The 9,853-nt window shown below is 42.8% G+C and overlaps 1 long non-coding RNA gene across 2 annotated transcripts; it reads left to right on the forward strand.

Moving 5' to 3' along the window:
• Nucleotides 1-150: 150 nt before the first annotated feature.
• Nucleotides 151-9,587, forward strand: LOC103264296. 2 transcript variants are annotated; one of them, XR_504561.2, is made up of 6 exons: nt 151-239; nt 1,367-1,460; nt 5,231-5,472; nt 5,987-6,262; nt 7,285-7,348; nt 9,398-9,587. It is a non-coding gene; the product is annotated as an uncharacterized LOC103264296 (long non-coding RNA). The 2 variants fall into 2 exon arrangements; XR_504562.2 differs by having other exon boundaries at nt 5,231-5,431.
• Nucleotides 9,588-9,853: the final 266 nt, after the last annotated feature.

Genomic DNA, 9,853 nt, shown 5'->3' on the forward strand with positions numbered 1-9,853 from the left:
TAGAGCGCCTCGGGCTGGGCGGCCCCGAGTCTACATTTCCCAGGGAAACCCGCGCGGTGCGGGCGGGAAACGGAGCGCGTCGGGCCCAGTGCGCAGGCGCGAGAGCCTTCTCACGGTATATAAGGGAGGTCCGCGGGCCTCTCTGTCTTTCTGGTCGCCGGCTCTCGCCCTTTCTTGCTCTGTTGTTGCCGCCGTCCGTTCTGTATCGTTCTACTCCCGGGCTCTCCGTTTTGTGTGTGGTGAGTGGAAACTTCCGTATTGTATTCAAGGACTCTGATCCTCCTCGATTTTTGTGCCGTCGTCTTCCGGCCGGACCTCCTCTCCCGGTCCTCGTGGCTCCCCCAGCTCTGACCTCGAGAAGGCCTTGCGGTCCCGGAGAGGTGCCCTTAGCGCTGGGAAAACTCGCGCCTTCGGCGTGGGGGTTCGGGCCCGTGGCTGGTGTAAATGATGACTTCGCTTTTTTCCCCGTCAGATCGACAATGTTGATGTCTTAGAATATTTAGCCAGTTTGTGCTGATACACCAGCCTCCAAAGGCCCGGCTCTGTTAATTTCAGGGCTCATTTCCGAGCGTGGGAAGATGGCGGTGGATGCCCTTTCTTTGATGGTTCGCAGGAAGACGGTGACGACAGGGCAGGGGGCTAGGGGCAGGTCAGGCAGGTTAGTGCGTGGACTGCCTGGTTGGTATGGGACGTTCTAAGTTCACGTTTCTGATTTTCCGTCCCTCGAATTTAGGCAGCTTTGGGCCCACGGGAGTTGGTGGAGGATTTCTGCCTTTGCTGCTGGGCGGATCCTGAACCCGCCGAATCCCTTGTGTAGAGGACAAAATGCTGATTAATTTTCAAAATGGCGATTCCCACTCCATTTCCTGGTACTACTTCCTTTGGTGGGCTTTCTTTAAGAGGGCGGGCTTTTTTTGGCGGACTTGATTTGTTCAAGAAAGGGCGGGCTTTATTTGAAAAATGGCGGCTTGCATTAGTAAATACTGAAGTCCAATCGGAAACCTAGGAACATTTACTTTGCCTTATTTGAACGAGAATTGCCTAGGAGGCCTTTGGGGGTGATGATAACCTCGGTGTTATCCAGCCAATGGGTAACCAGGAGAGGGACTTGCCCACTAGGACGTAAATAAGCCTGTGGTAACGCTATGGGGTGTTCCTGCTACCAGACACCGGTTCTTACAAGATGGCTATTAAAACTTCGCTGCGCTCTGAGTTTCTGTGTAGAGTTAGTAGAGCGATGCGGGCATTTCCCACAATACTGGGGGCTTGTCTGGGATTCCTGCGACTGAGAGGTCGGACGCTGTCGGAGGGGGAGATAAGCCCTACCCGATTTTCGGTGGCTCACTCAGTTCGGGTGTCTCCGCAGCCCGACAGGCAGACCTGAGACTGTTAGCTGGGAGTCGGCGAAGGAGACGCTCAAAAGGGCAGGCATCACCCGGTTTCCTCGTGCACGAGCCAAGGTAGGAAAATTGGGGACTATAAATACTGCATTGGGGGTCGGGAGGTTCTTGTAGGTTGGGTGTGTGTGACTGAGATGAATCCCAGGCACAAAGCGAGTGTGGAGTACCAATTTCCTGCGAGGGAGCTGGTTGAAGGGGGAGTACTACCTCGCAACGAATCTCCAATATTAAGAGACTCAAGAATGAGATCATTTGCCTGGGAATGGAAAATGAAAATGCTAGGTCTAGGAAGGGAGGAATTACAGGATACTCCTGAATTTCTCCCAGATAGTCCACTGGGGCAAATGCTAAGACATTGGAAGGATGACTTAACTTAGTCATCCTAAGGAAAAGTAAAATGATTAACTTCTGTTTTATGTGGGCCAAGGAACCAATCTGCCAGGGCTCTGTGTTCTGGCCACGATTCGGCTCTGATGAGGATTAGCTTTCTCAAACTGGTTCTATATGTAAATAATAAATGTTTGGTTTCACCAGAAGAGAGAGGGATTATGCCCTCTTTTGGCTTCCCAAAGCCCTCCCTATGTTCCCACTTCAAGTGGGAGGTGAGGGAGTCTTAGGGAGACCCAAGGAAGTCTTAGGAGGAAGGCACTGGGATCTCCTACTGTAAACTTGCCCCTTTCAGTCCTGGGGAGGAACAGAGGTCAGGAATCAGGAGACACAGGTCTATCAGAAACTCAAGAATTAATGGTAACCATGGTAAAGAGAAAAGTGTGGGTCTGCCCTAAACAAAGATGGTAAGCCAGAAAGGACAAACTAGGGGGGAAGGGCCTCAGGGAGAAAGGAAATGTTGCAAATGTGGGAACCGGTTTTGTTCCTTATGGAAGAAAAAGGAAATAGTGAAGAATGGGGAAGACGGGTTCCTCGTTGTTAGGCCCCACCAGGAACCCTTGATAAATTGAAAGGTGGAATCTAAAGAAGATACAGTCTTAGTTGATACAGGGGGTAGCCCACGCTTCTCTAATCTTGCAACCAAAAAATGTTAAATTCTTAACAGCTTTTAGTTTTAGGAGTGAAAGGAATTACAGGTTTCCATACTTGAATCAACATCCATTAGGACTGAAGCTGGAACAAAAGGTTCATTCTTTGTTCCAGAAGCAGGAATAAATCTGTTTAACTAGGTCTCGCCTTGGGAGTAGAACAGGATCAAATTAAAATTCAAATGGCATATATTTCACAGAAAAGGATAATAGGATTAATTCCAATGTATGGGTCCAGGAAGGAAACGGGGAGCTAAAGGTTCCCCCAAATAAAATTTTTTTAAAACAACCAACTGAAGTTATGTGTAGAAAACAATATTCTATCCTAATAGAAGGGAAAAGGTCTCCAATAATTGAGGGCCTTATCAAAGATACGGGTTATTGGAACCCTGTATGTTGCTATATAACACTCTAATACTTCACGTAAAGAGACCTGACAGAATCTACTGATAAGTACAGGATCTGTGAACAAAAAATCAAATAGTGCAGACCTGCGAAATCCTTTTGCTCTTACTAAAATCCCCTATGAACATAGATGGTTTATAAAGCGTGGTGAACCTAAAAGGTGCTTTTTGAGCCTGCCCCCTACATCTGGAGAGGAGAGCCCTCTTTGCCTTTGGGAGAAAACAAGAATACCGCTGGACTGTTACCACAGGGTTTTAATGACTCTCCCAACTTGTTCAGCCAGATTTTAGAAACGATATTAGACAAGTTTCTACCCTTGTCTGATAATCCTACAAATGTAGGTGGTCTCTTAATCTTGGAGAAAGACACCACCATAAATTTGCTTAATTTCTTGGGACACCAAGGATTAACAGTCTTCAAAAAATAAGCTACAATGTAGAAAAAAGTCAAGTACCTGGGGCATATAATTAGTGAAGATAAACAATTAACCCTGAGAAAATGACTGGAATAGTTAGTTAACCATCCCACACTAAAAACAAAACAGGAGTTAAGAAAATTCCTAGACCTACTAGGTTATTGTAGATTGTGGAATTGATTCATGTAACCAAAACTAAACAATTATCAAAATTAGTGGAGGAAACATCAAGTTTTTGAGAAATTAAAAACAGGATTTAATTATGGCCCCTGTCCTTGCTCTTCCATCCTTAGAAATACCTTCCCATCTGTTTGTAACAATATATCGATGTGCAGCTATTGGGGTACTTACCCAAAACTGGGCAGGAAGAAGCAGCTGGTAGCCTTTATATCTAAATTGTTAGACATTGTATCTAGGGGCTGGCCAGAATGTGTCCAGACTATTGCTTCCACAGCTCTACTAATGAAGGAAAGTCGGAAGTTAACTTCTAGAGAAACTCATGGTCAGCACAGTCAGAGCTTCGGTACTGGTTAACTGATTTCTCAATCTTAAAAATTGAAGCAATACTAGAGAGGACCTGATAACTAGACTATAGATTCCTATCTTAATTCAGCAACTTTCTTCAGTGCCAGAAATAAAACGCAAAGAACTAAATCATAATTGCCTAGATATCAAAGAATATCAAACTAAAGCCAGACTAATGGAAATGGCCACGCTGAAGGAATTAGATTATTCATAGACAAGTCTTCTAGAGTAGTTGAAGACAGAATGGTTTTGCAATTACAGATGAAAATCAGTTATCTACAAGAAAGATTGCCTAACTCATGGTCTGTACAAACTTGTGAATTATTTGCCCTTAATCAGGCATTAAATCTACTTAAGTAAGGTATAATTTATATGGATTCTAAATATGCTTTTGAAGTGGCCTGTGCTTTTGGAAAGATTTAGACAGAAAGGAGTCTTATAAATAGTAAAGTAACTAGTTCACGGGAAACTAAGGAAGTCTTGGAAAACATACTGCTTCCCAACGAAATAGCAGTAACACGTGTTAATGGCTATCAGAAGGGGAATTCCTTTGAGGCTGTTGGTAATAAATTAGCTGGTGGAATAACCAAGGAGTCCACTTGAGAAAATGAAATTAAGCTCCTACATCCTTCCCCTAATGTACCCTCAATCACTGCAATACCAGTTTACTGAATAAGAAATGAGAGGATTGGGAGCTTTTCTGAATAAAGAAGGTAAATGGCTTCTTCCAGATAGGAGAGTAATGGTTAATAAACCAATTATGAGGGAATTAATGACAATTGCATTGAGGGAGCCATTGGGGATCTCAAGCCATGTGTGACACCCTCTTAAAAACTTTTGGATATATAAGCATCTACACTACTGCTAAACAGATTGGTGAAGCATATATAATTTTTCAGGAAATGAAAGGAAGACTCCTGTGATTAAGGCCCTTCTAAAGCATCCAAATTGGCTTTACTGAAATGCCCAAGGTTGGGAAACTTGAATGTTGGTAATTGTTGGTCATCTTATCAGATAGATAGAAGCCTACCCAGTAACACTGACACCAGTGGGGTCAGTAGTAAAAGTACTAGAAAAGGTAATCCCTAGTTTTGGCTTAATTGAAAATGTTGATGCAGGTAACAAGTCATTTTACCTCAAAGGAATTGCAAAAGGACTTCAAATCCAGTGGGATTTTCATATCCCTCCCCTCCCACCATCCTCAGGAGGAAATTGAATCAAACCCTAAAAATGCACATAACCAAACTCAGGCTAGAAACTAAATTACCGTGGATTAAATGTCTCCCTGTAGCTCTCCTTAGGACAGCCCCCAGAAAAAAACGTAGTCCTGTTGCCCTATGGATGATTATATGGGTGTACCTAGGTAGACCGGTCAACCATGGAGACAAACAATACTAATTCTTCAAAGAGTATGCACTTGATATTTCTTCCATCCTGTCTTCCCTTAGATTAAAAGGACTTCTTGCTCAAACTCCTTGAGTTTGCAGTTCACCATTACCAGCTTGAAGACTGGGTGCAGACCAAACCTGGAAAGAAAATAAGCTCCAACCAAGCTGGGAGGGACCCTGACCACAGAAATGGCCATACAGACTGTTGAGAAAGAAAGGACACACCATATTAGAGTCAAGAAATCAACCATGGAAACTTTGGTAAAAATAGAGGAATTGGATCAATGGGAAACTTCCCCAAAGTAAGCCTTTAAAGTTCAAATTCAGGAAAATTAATAACTAGCCTCACATAAGGCAGTTTACTCATTATTGATCATAGTATTTGCCTTATTCTCTATTAAATCTGTGCTGTGTTAAGCAATTATGTCAAGGCCACCTTAATTCTGACTGTCCATGGGATTATTTCCTCCCCTGGAAATAATCCAAACATGTCTGATTCACCATTGCCTCTAAGAAAAGTTGTTACTGTGACTTTAATTTTAATGGGTATATAATGCGTATGGTTTTATAAGAAAACTTTACTTTAAATGATTGCATAATTCTTAATATTAGGGACTGGATTGAAACCCAAAGATGGGAACAATTTGGAATTTCTGGATGCCCAGTTAATTTAATAATCAATGTGACTAAAACCTTGCCTCCCCAAACCCTCAAATTTGATGTATGCCAAGTAGTATCCTGTGGGAGATGACTCTGGTTCAGAGAATGCTTTGAATTAGTTTAACCCTAGAATTTCCTTATCCCCTCTCATTACAGAATGCCATGGGAGACAGTCTCTCTCTGGATACCCTCATCGAATGCATTCATAACCATTGGGACAAGTTAGACCCAAAAAATCTATAGACGGGACTTCCAAGATAGCTAAGTTCATCCAATGGGATAAGACCAAATATTAGACCGATAGTTCAATAACTGGGTGCCAAGGCCCAGGACCTAGCCATTGGCCAAACAACATGGATGATGAAGGAAGAACTCACCCCTGGGCCTCCAAGAGAACTACATGCAGACGTCTGCGGTTTTTGATCTGACCAGGTAAGTGTTAGCCTCTTGGTTTATTGTAGAAAAAAATGAATTGAGCCTCTTGATTTCCTAGGAAAATTTGGAATGTTTGGAAATTTAGCCACTAGGTATTTTTAAAGTGTCTAAATTGCTTTATTTTAATTTTCAGAATTTACATAATTAGACCTAGTTTTCTGGTGAAGAAACGGGTTTCTGAGAAATGTCCAACGTGGAATAAACCTGGGGAAAGGTGTTTTTATTTTTAATGCACTTTTTTTTTTTTTTTTGAGTCCATGTCTCTTGCCCAGGACAAAGTACATTCACAGATCACTTTAGCCTTAACTACCTCAGCTTAGGCAATCCTCCCACCTTAGCTTCCTGAGTAACTGGGACTACAGCCATGGAGTCCAGGCTGTTGATCTGGGTTCAAGCATTCCTTCTGCCTAGTCTCTCAAAGTGCTAGTATTACAGGTGTGAGCCACCATGTGCAGTTGTGATGCACATTTTTGGATTCTGTTCTTTCGCACGTGATTTCTTGGACACTTCCAAGTTGATGGATTATGTGTTGACATATTTTGGAAAGCCACCTAACTTTGTTGCTAGTGTTCAAGAGTGACAACATCTTGTGTTAACATGCAACTTCCTGATCACTTCTCGATTCAGTAAATGTCAAGGATTTTCCGATTCTTCAGCCACATGAGACTCTCACCATATGGCCTGTACTAAAATAGGCTGTAGGCTCTGAAGGCACAGGGGTGTTTGTCTTGGTTGCTATATTGCCAACAACAGGACATGGTACAAGTGCTCAAGTGTTGAATGGGCTTGCAGATACAGAAGCATACCAACCAAATCTTGCTCACTTAAGGTTTTCTCAGGCTTAAGAGCTTTCTACTGGCATACATGATGACTGAACTTTTTTCCCCAACAGATCGACCATGTTGATCTAACTTCTCTAAGCCAGTTTTTGTCTGATATGCCAGCTTGAACAGCTCCTTTACCCCCACTTCTTGGGCATCTAGCTGATGGGAGCTCATCTTCCTGTGTTTTCAACTCAGGTTTGCTGTTGGTGGAAGCCAGGCTTTGGATGGACCAAGATGAATCCAGATATGGGAAAGGATTGTAAGTGATGTCCTGTGTCTTCCTCAGCTAAGTAGACAGAATCTGTGGACGTGTGGTCAATGATTTACTTTTTTTTGAGTCGGAGTCTTTGTTACCTAGGCTGGAGTGCAGTGGCACTCTCAAGGCCACTACAGCCTCAACTTGCTGGGCTCAGGTGATCTTCTACCACAGCCTTCTAAGTAGCTGGACCTACAGGCACGCATCGCCCCACCCAACTAATTTTTTGGTTTAATGTAGAGATGAATTCTTGCCAAGTTGCCCAGGCTGGTCTCGAACCTGTGGGCTCAGGCAATCCTCTCACTCCAACTTCCCAAAGTTCTGGGATTATAGATGTGAACCATTGCACCCAATCTGCTTTACTTTTCAATACGGGATTGTTCCCCTTGGTTTCTCAAATTTGGCCTTTGCAGCTGATAATTCATTCCTCATCAGATCGGCTCTGTTGATCTCTGTCTACACTGTTGGCCAGTTTTGTCTGATGCATTGGCCCCAGAGATTCTGTCCTTGCTTTCTGCTTATCCCTATCACAGTCTGTTTTCTAGTGATAATTGGGTTTACTCATGTTGGGTTTCAGCATTCAGATAGCTTATTTTAGCCTCATCTGTTAACTTGTAGGTCAGGAGCCATGTGTTATGAAAGATTTTAAATCCATCCATTTTGCTGCACAGTCCATGATTTTGTCCTTTATGGCTGTGTAATACTCCTTCATGTTTATGTGCTCCATTTTTTTTTATCCAGTCCACTTTCAATGGGCAGCACTGTTGGTTCCATGTTTTTACTATTGTGAATAGTGCTGCAATAAACATGCTGTGTGCAGGCATCTTTTTTGTAGAATGGTAAATTACCACGCTGTAATAGGTCTTAGAAGAAAACAATGAACATTGAATGGAGCCATTTTGCTTTGACATATAATGTTTAAAGTGATGCCATCCCGTTTTCTGTGTCCTTTAGGGACACTGCACTTCACGCCTGGTCACATGGCTGGAATTTACAGTAGGTCAGCCATGCAGATGAGTGAAAGTGTAAGTGAAATTGGTCTAAATGAGTCAGATCTTGGCTGTATGCTTTCCATACATTGACCTTCAGTCTTCCCCAATACAGGGAGGCTACTTGGACCAGTTATCCCTGACTGACCTAGTGTCCTTGATGAAATAAGCAAGCTAATACCAGTTTTCATCCATCCCTTGAGGACAGTGTTTTGTTTTTATTGTAGAAACAGGTCTCACCAAGTTGCCCAGGGGTGGGTCTTAAACCCATAGGCTCAGGCAATCCACCTACCTCCCAAAGTGATGGGATTACAGGCTGGGCCAATGTGCCCAGCCTCTAGCTTTTTTAATGGAAAAAGCTCAAACATGAAAGTTGTGGTTATATCACTGATAACTCATTCTTGAAGTATTTCTATGGGTGTCTAAATGTGCATTGTTTTTGCTACTTGAAGTTGAGCAACGTTGCTTTCTGTCCTTAAAGGCTAATATTTATATAAAGGTAACGCTGTTCTGTACTGTGTAGCAGTGACCCTTACACCTAAAATACTTAGTAGGTCACTGATGTAATTTGTACACATTATGTCTCTACCTAATTTTTTTTGGAGATGGCATCTTGCTCCGATGCCCAGGCTGGTCTTCAACTCCTGGCCTCAAGCAGTTCTCCCAAACGGCTAGAGTTATAGATGTGAGCCACAGTCAATCCGCCACAGCTTGGAACTCTTGAGACTTATGGGATAGATGCTCTTACCTCTCGTCCTGAGTAGCTGGGAGACTACAGGCACATACTTTCTCACCTTTTAAAAACTTGGCTTACTGATAACATTCTCATTCTGGATTTGTCTCTTCTGTCCCATGTGTTTCCCAAAACATAGGGTAAACATCTTGACAACGGGGGTTACAAGCTGGGCTTAGTGAGGAATCTCCCATCTCCCTTCCTCTGGTACTAAATGTACATCTAGCAGGCAGACTTGGAGCAGCCAAGGCTTTTCTACCTACCTCTGTATCCTTAACAAATTTCTTCAGATCAGAGTGGATCACTGATGGTAATCTCTTTCCTTCTTAGAAATTTCATCGTATGTGGAACTGGAATGTAAGAAGACTGGCTGTGTGTTTTCCCTGAAGGTTAAAGCAGTTCTAGCAGTTGCACAAGGTGCTTGTTTAAAGCGTTTCAAGGACTGTGTCCTAACTTTGAAGAATTAATGTATTAAACTTCTATCTGGAGAAAAATTAAAATAAGATTTTTTAAATCTGTACTGTTGTGTTTGGTCATTGGAGATAATCATTGAAGAGTTAACAAACACCACCCCTAGATATCTGCTCTACAACTTTTCTGGTCTCAGGTTTAACTGGTATTGGGCCTACACTGGATAATTTTTCAGTTTATAATTCTGTTATAGAATCTCACCTTGGAAAGATGGGACTCAAATCCTGGTTGTGCATTCCTTCCCCTTGAAGCAAGCTGTCTTGTTAGGACAGCATAGCGCAAGGAGCTGAGGGCAGCTTCTAACCATTTCCCAGT

Source organism: Carlito syrichta, unplaced genomic scaffold, assembly GCF_000164805.1.
Source record: "Carlito syrichta isolate Samal-C Ts95f unplaced genomic scaffold, Tarsius_syrichta-2.0.1 Scaffold305642, whole genome shotgun sequence".
NCBI classification, from domain to species: Eukaryota; Metazoa; Chordata; class Mammalia; order Primates; family Tarsiidae; genus Carlito; species Carlito syrichta.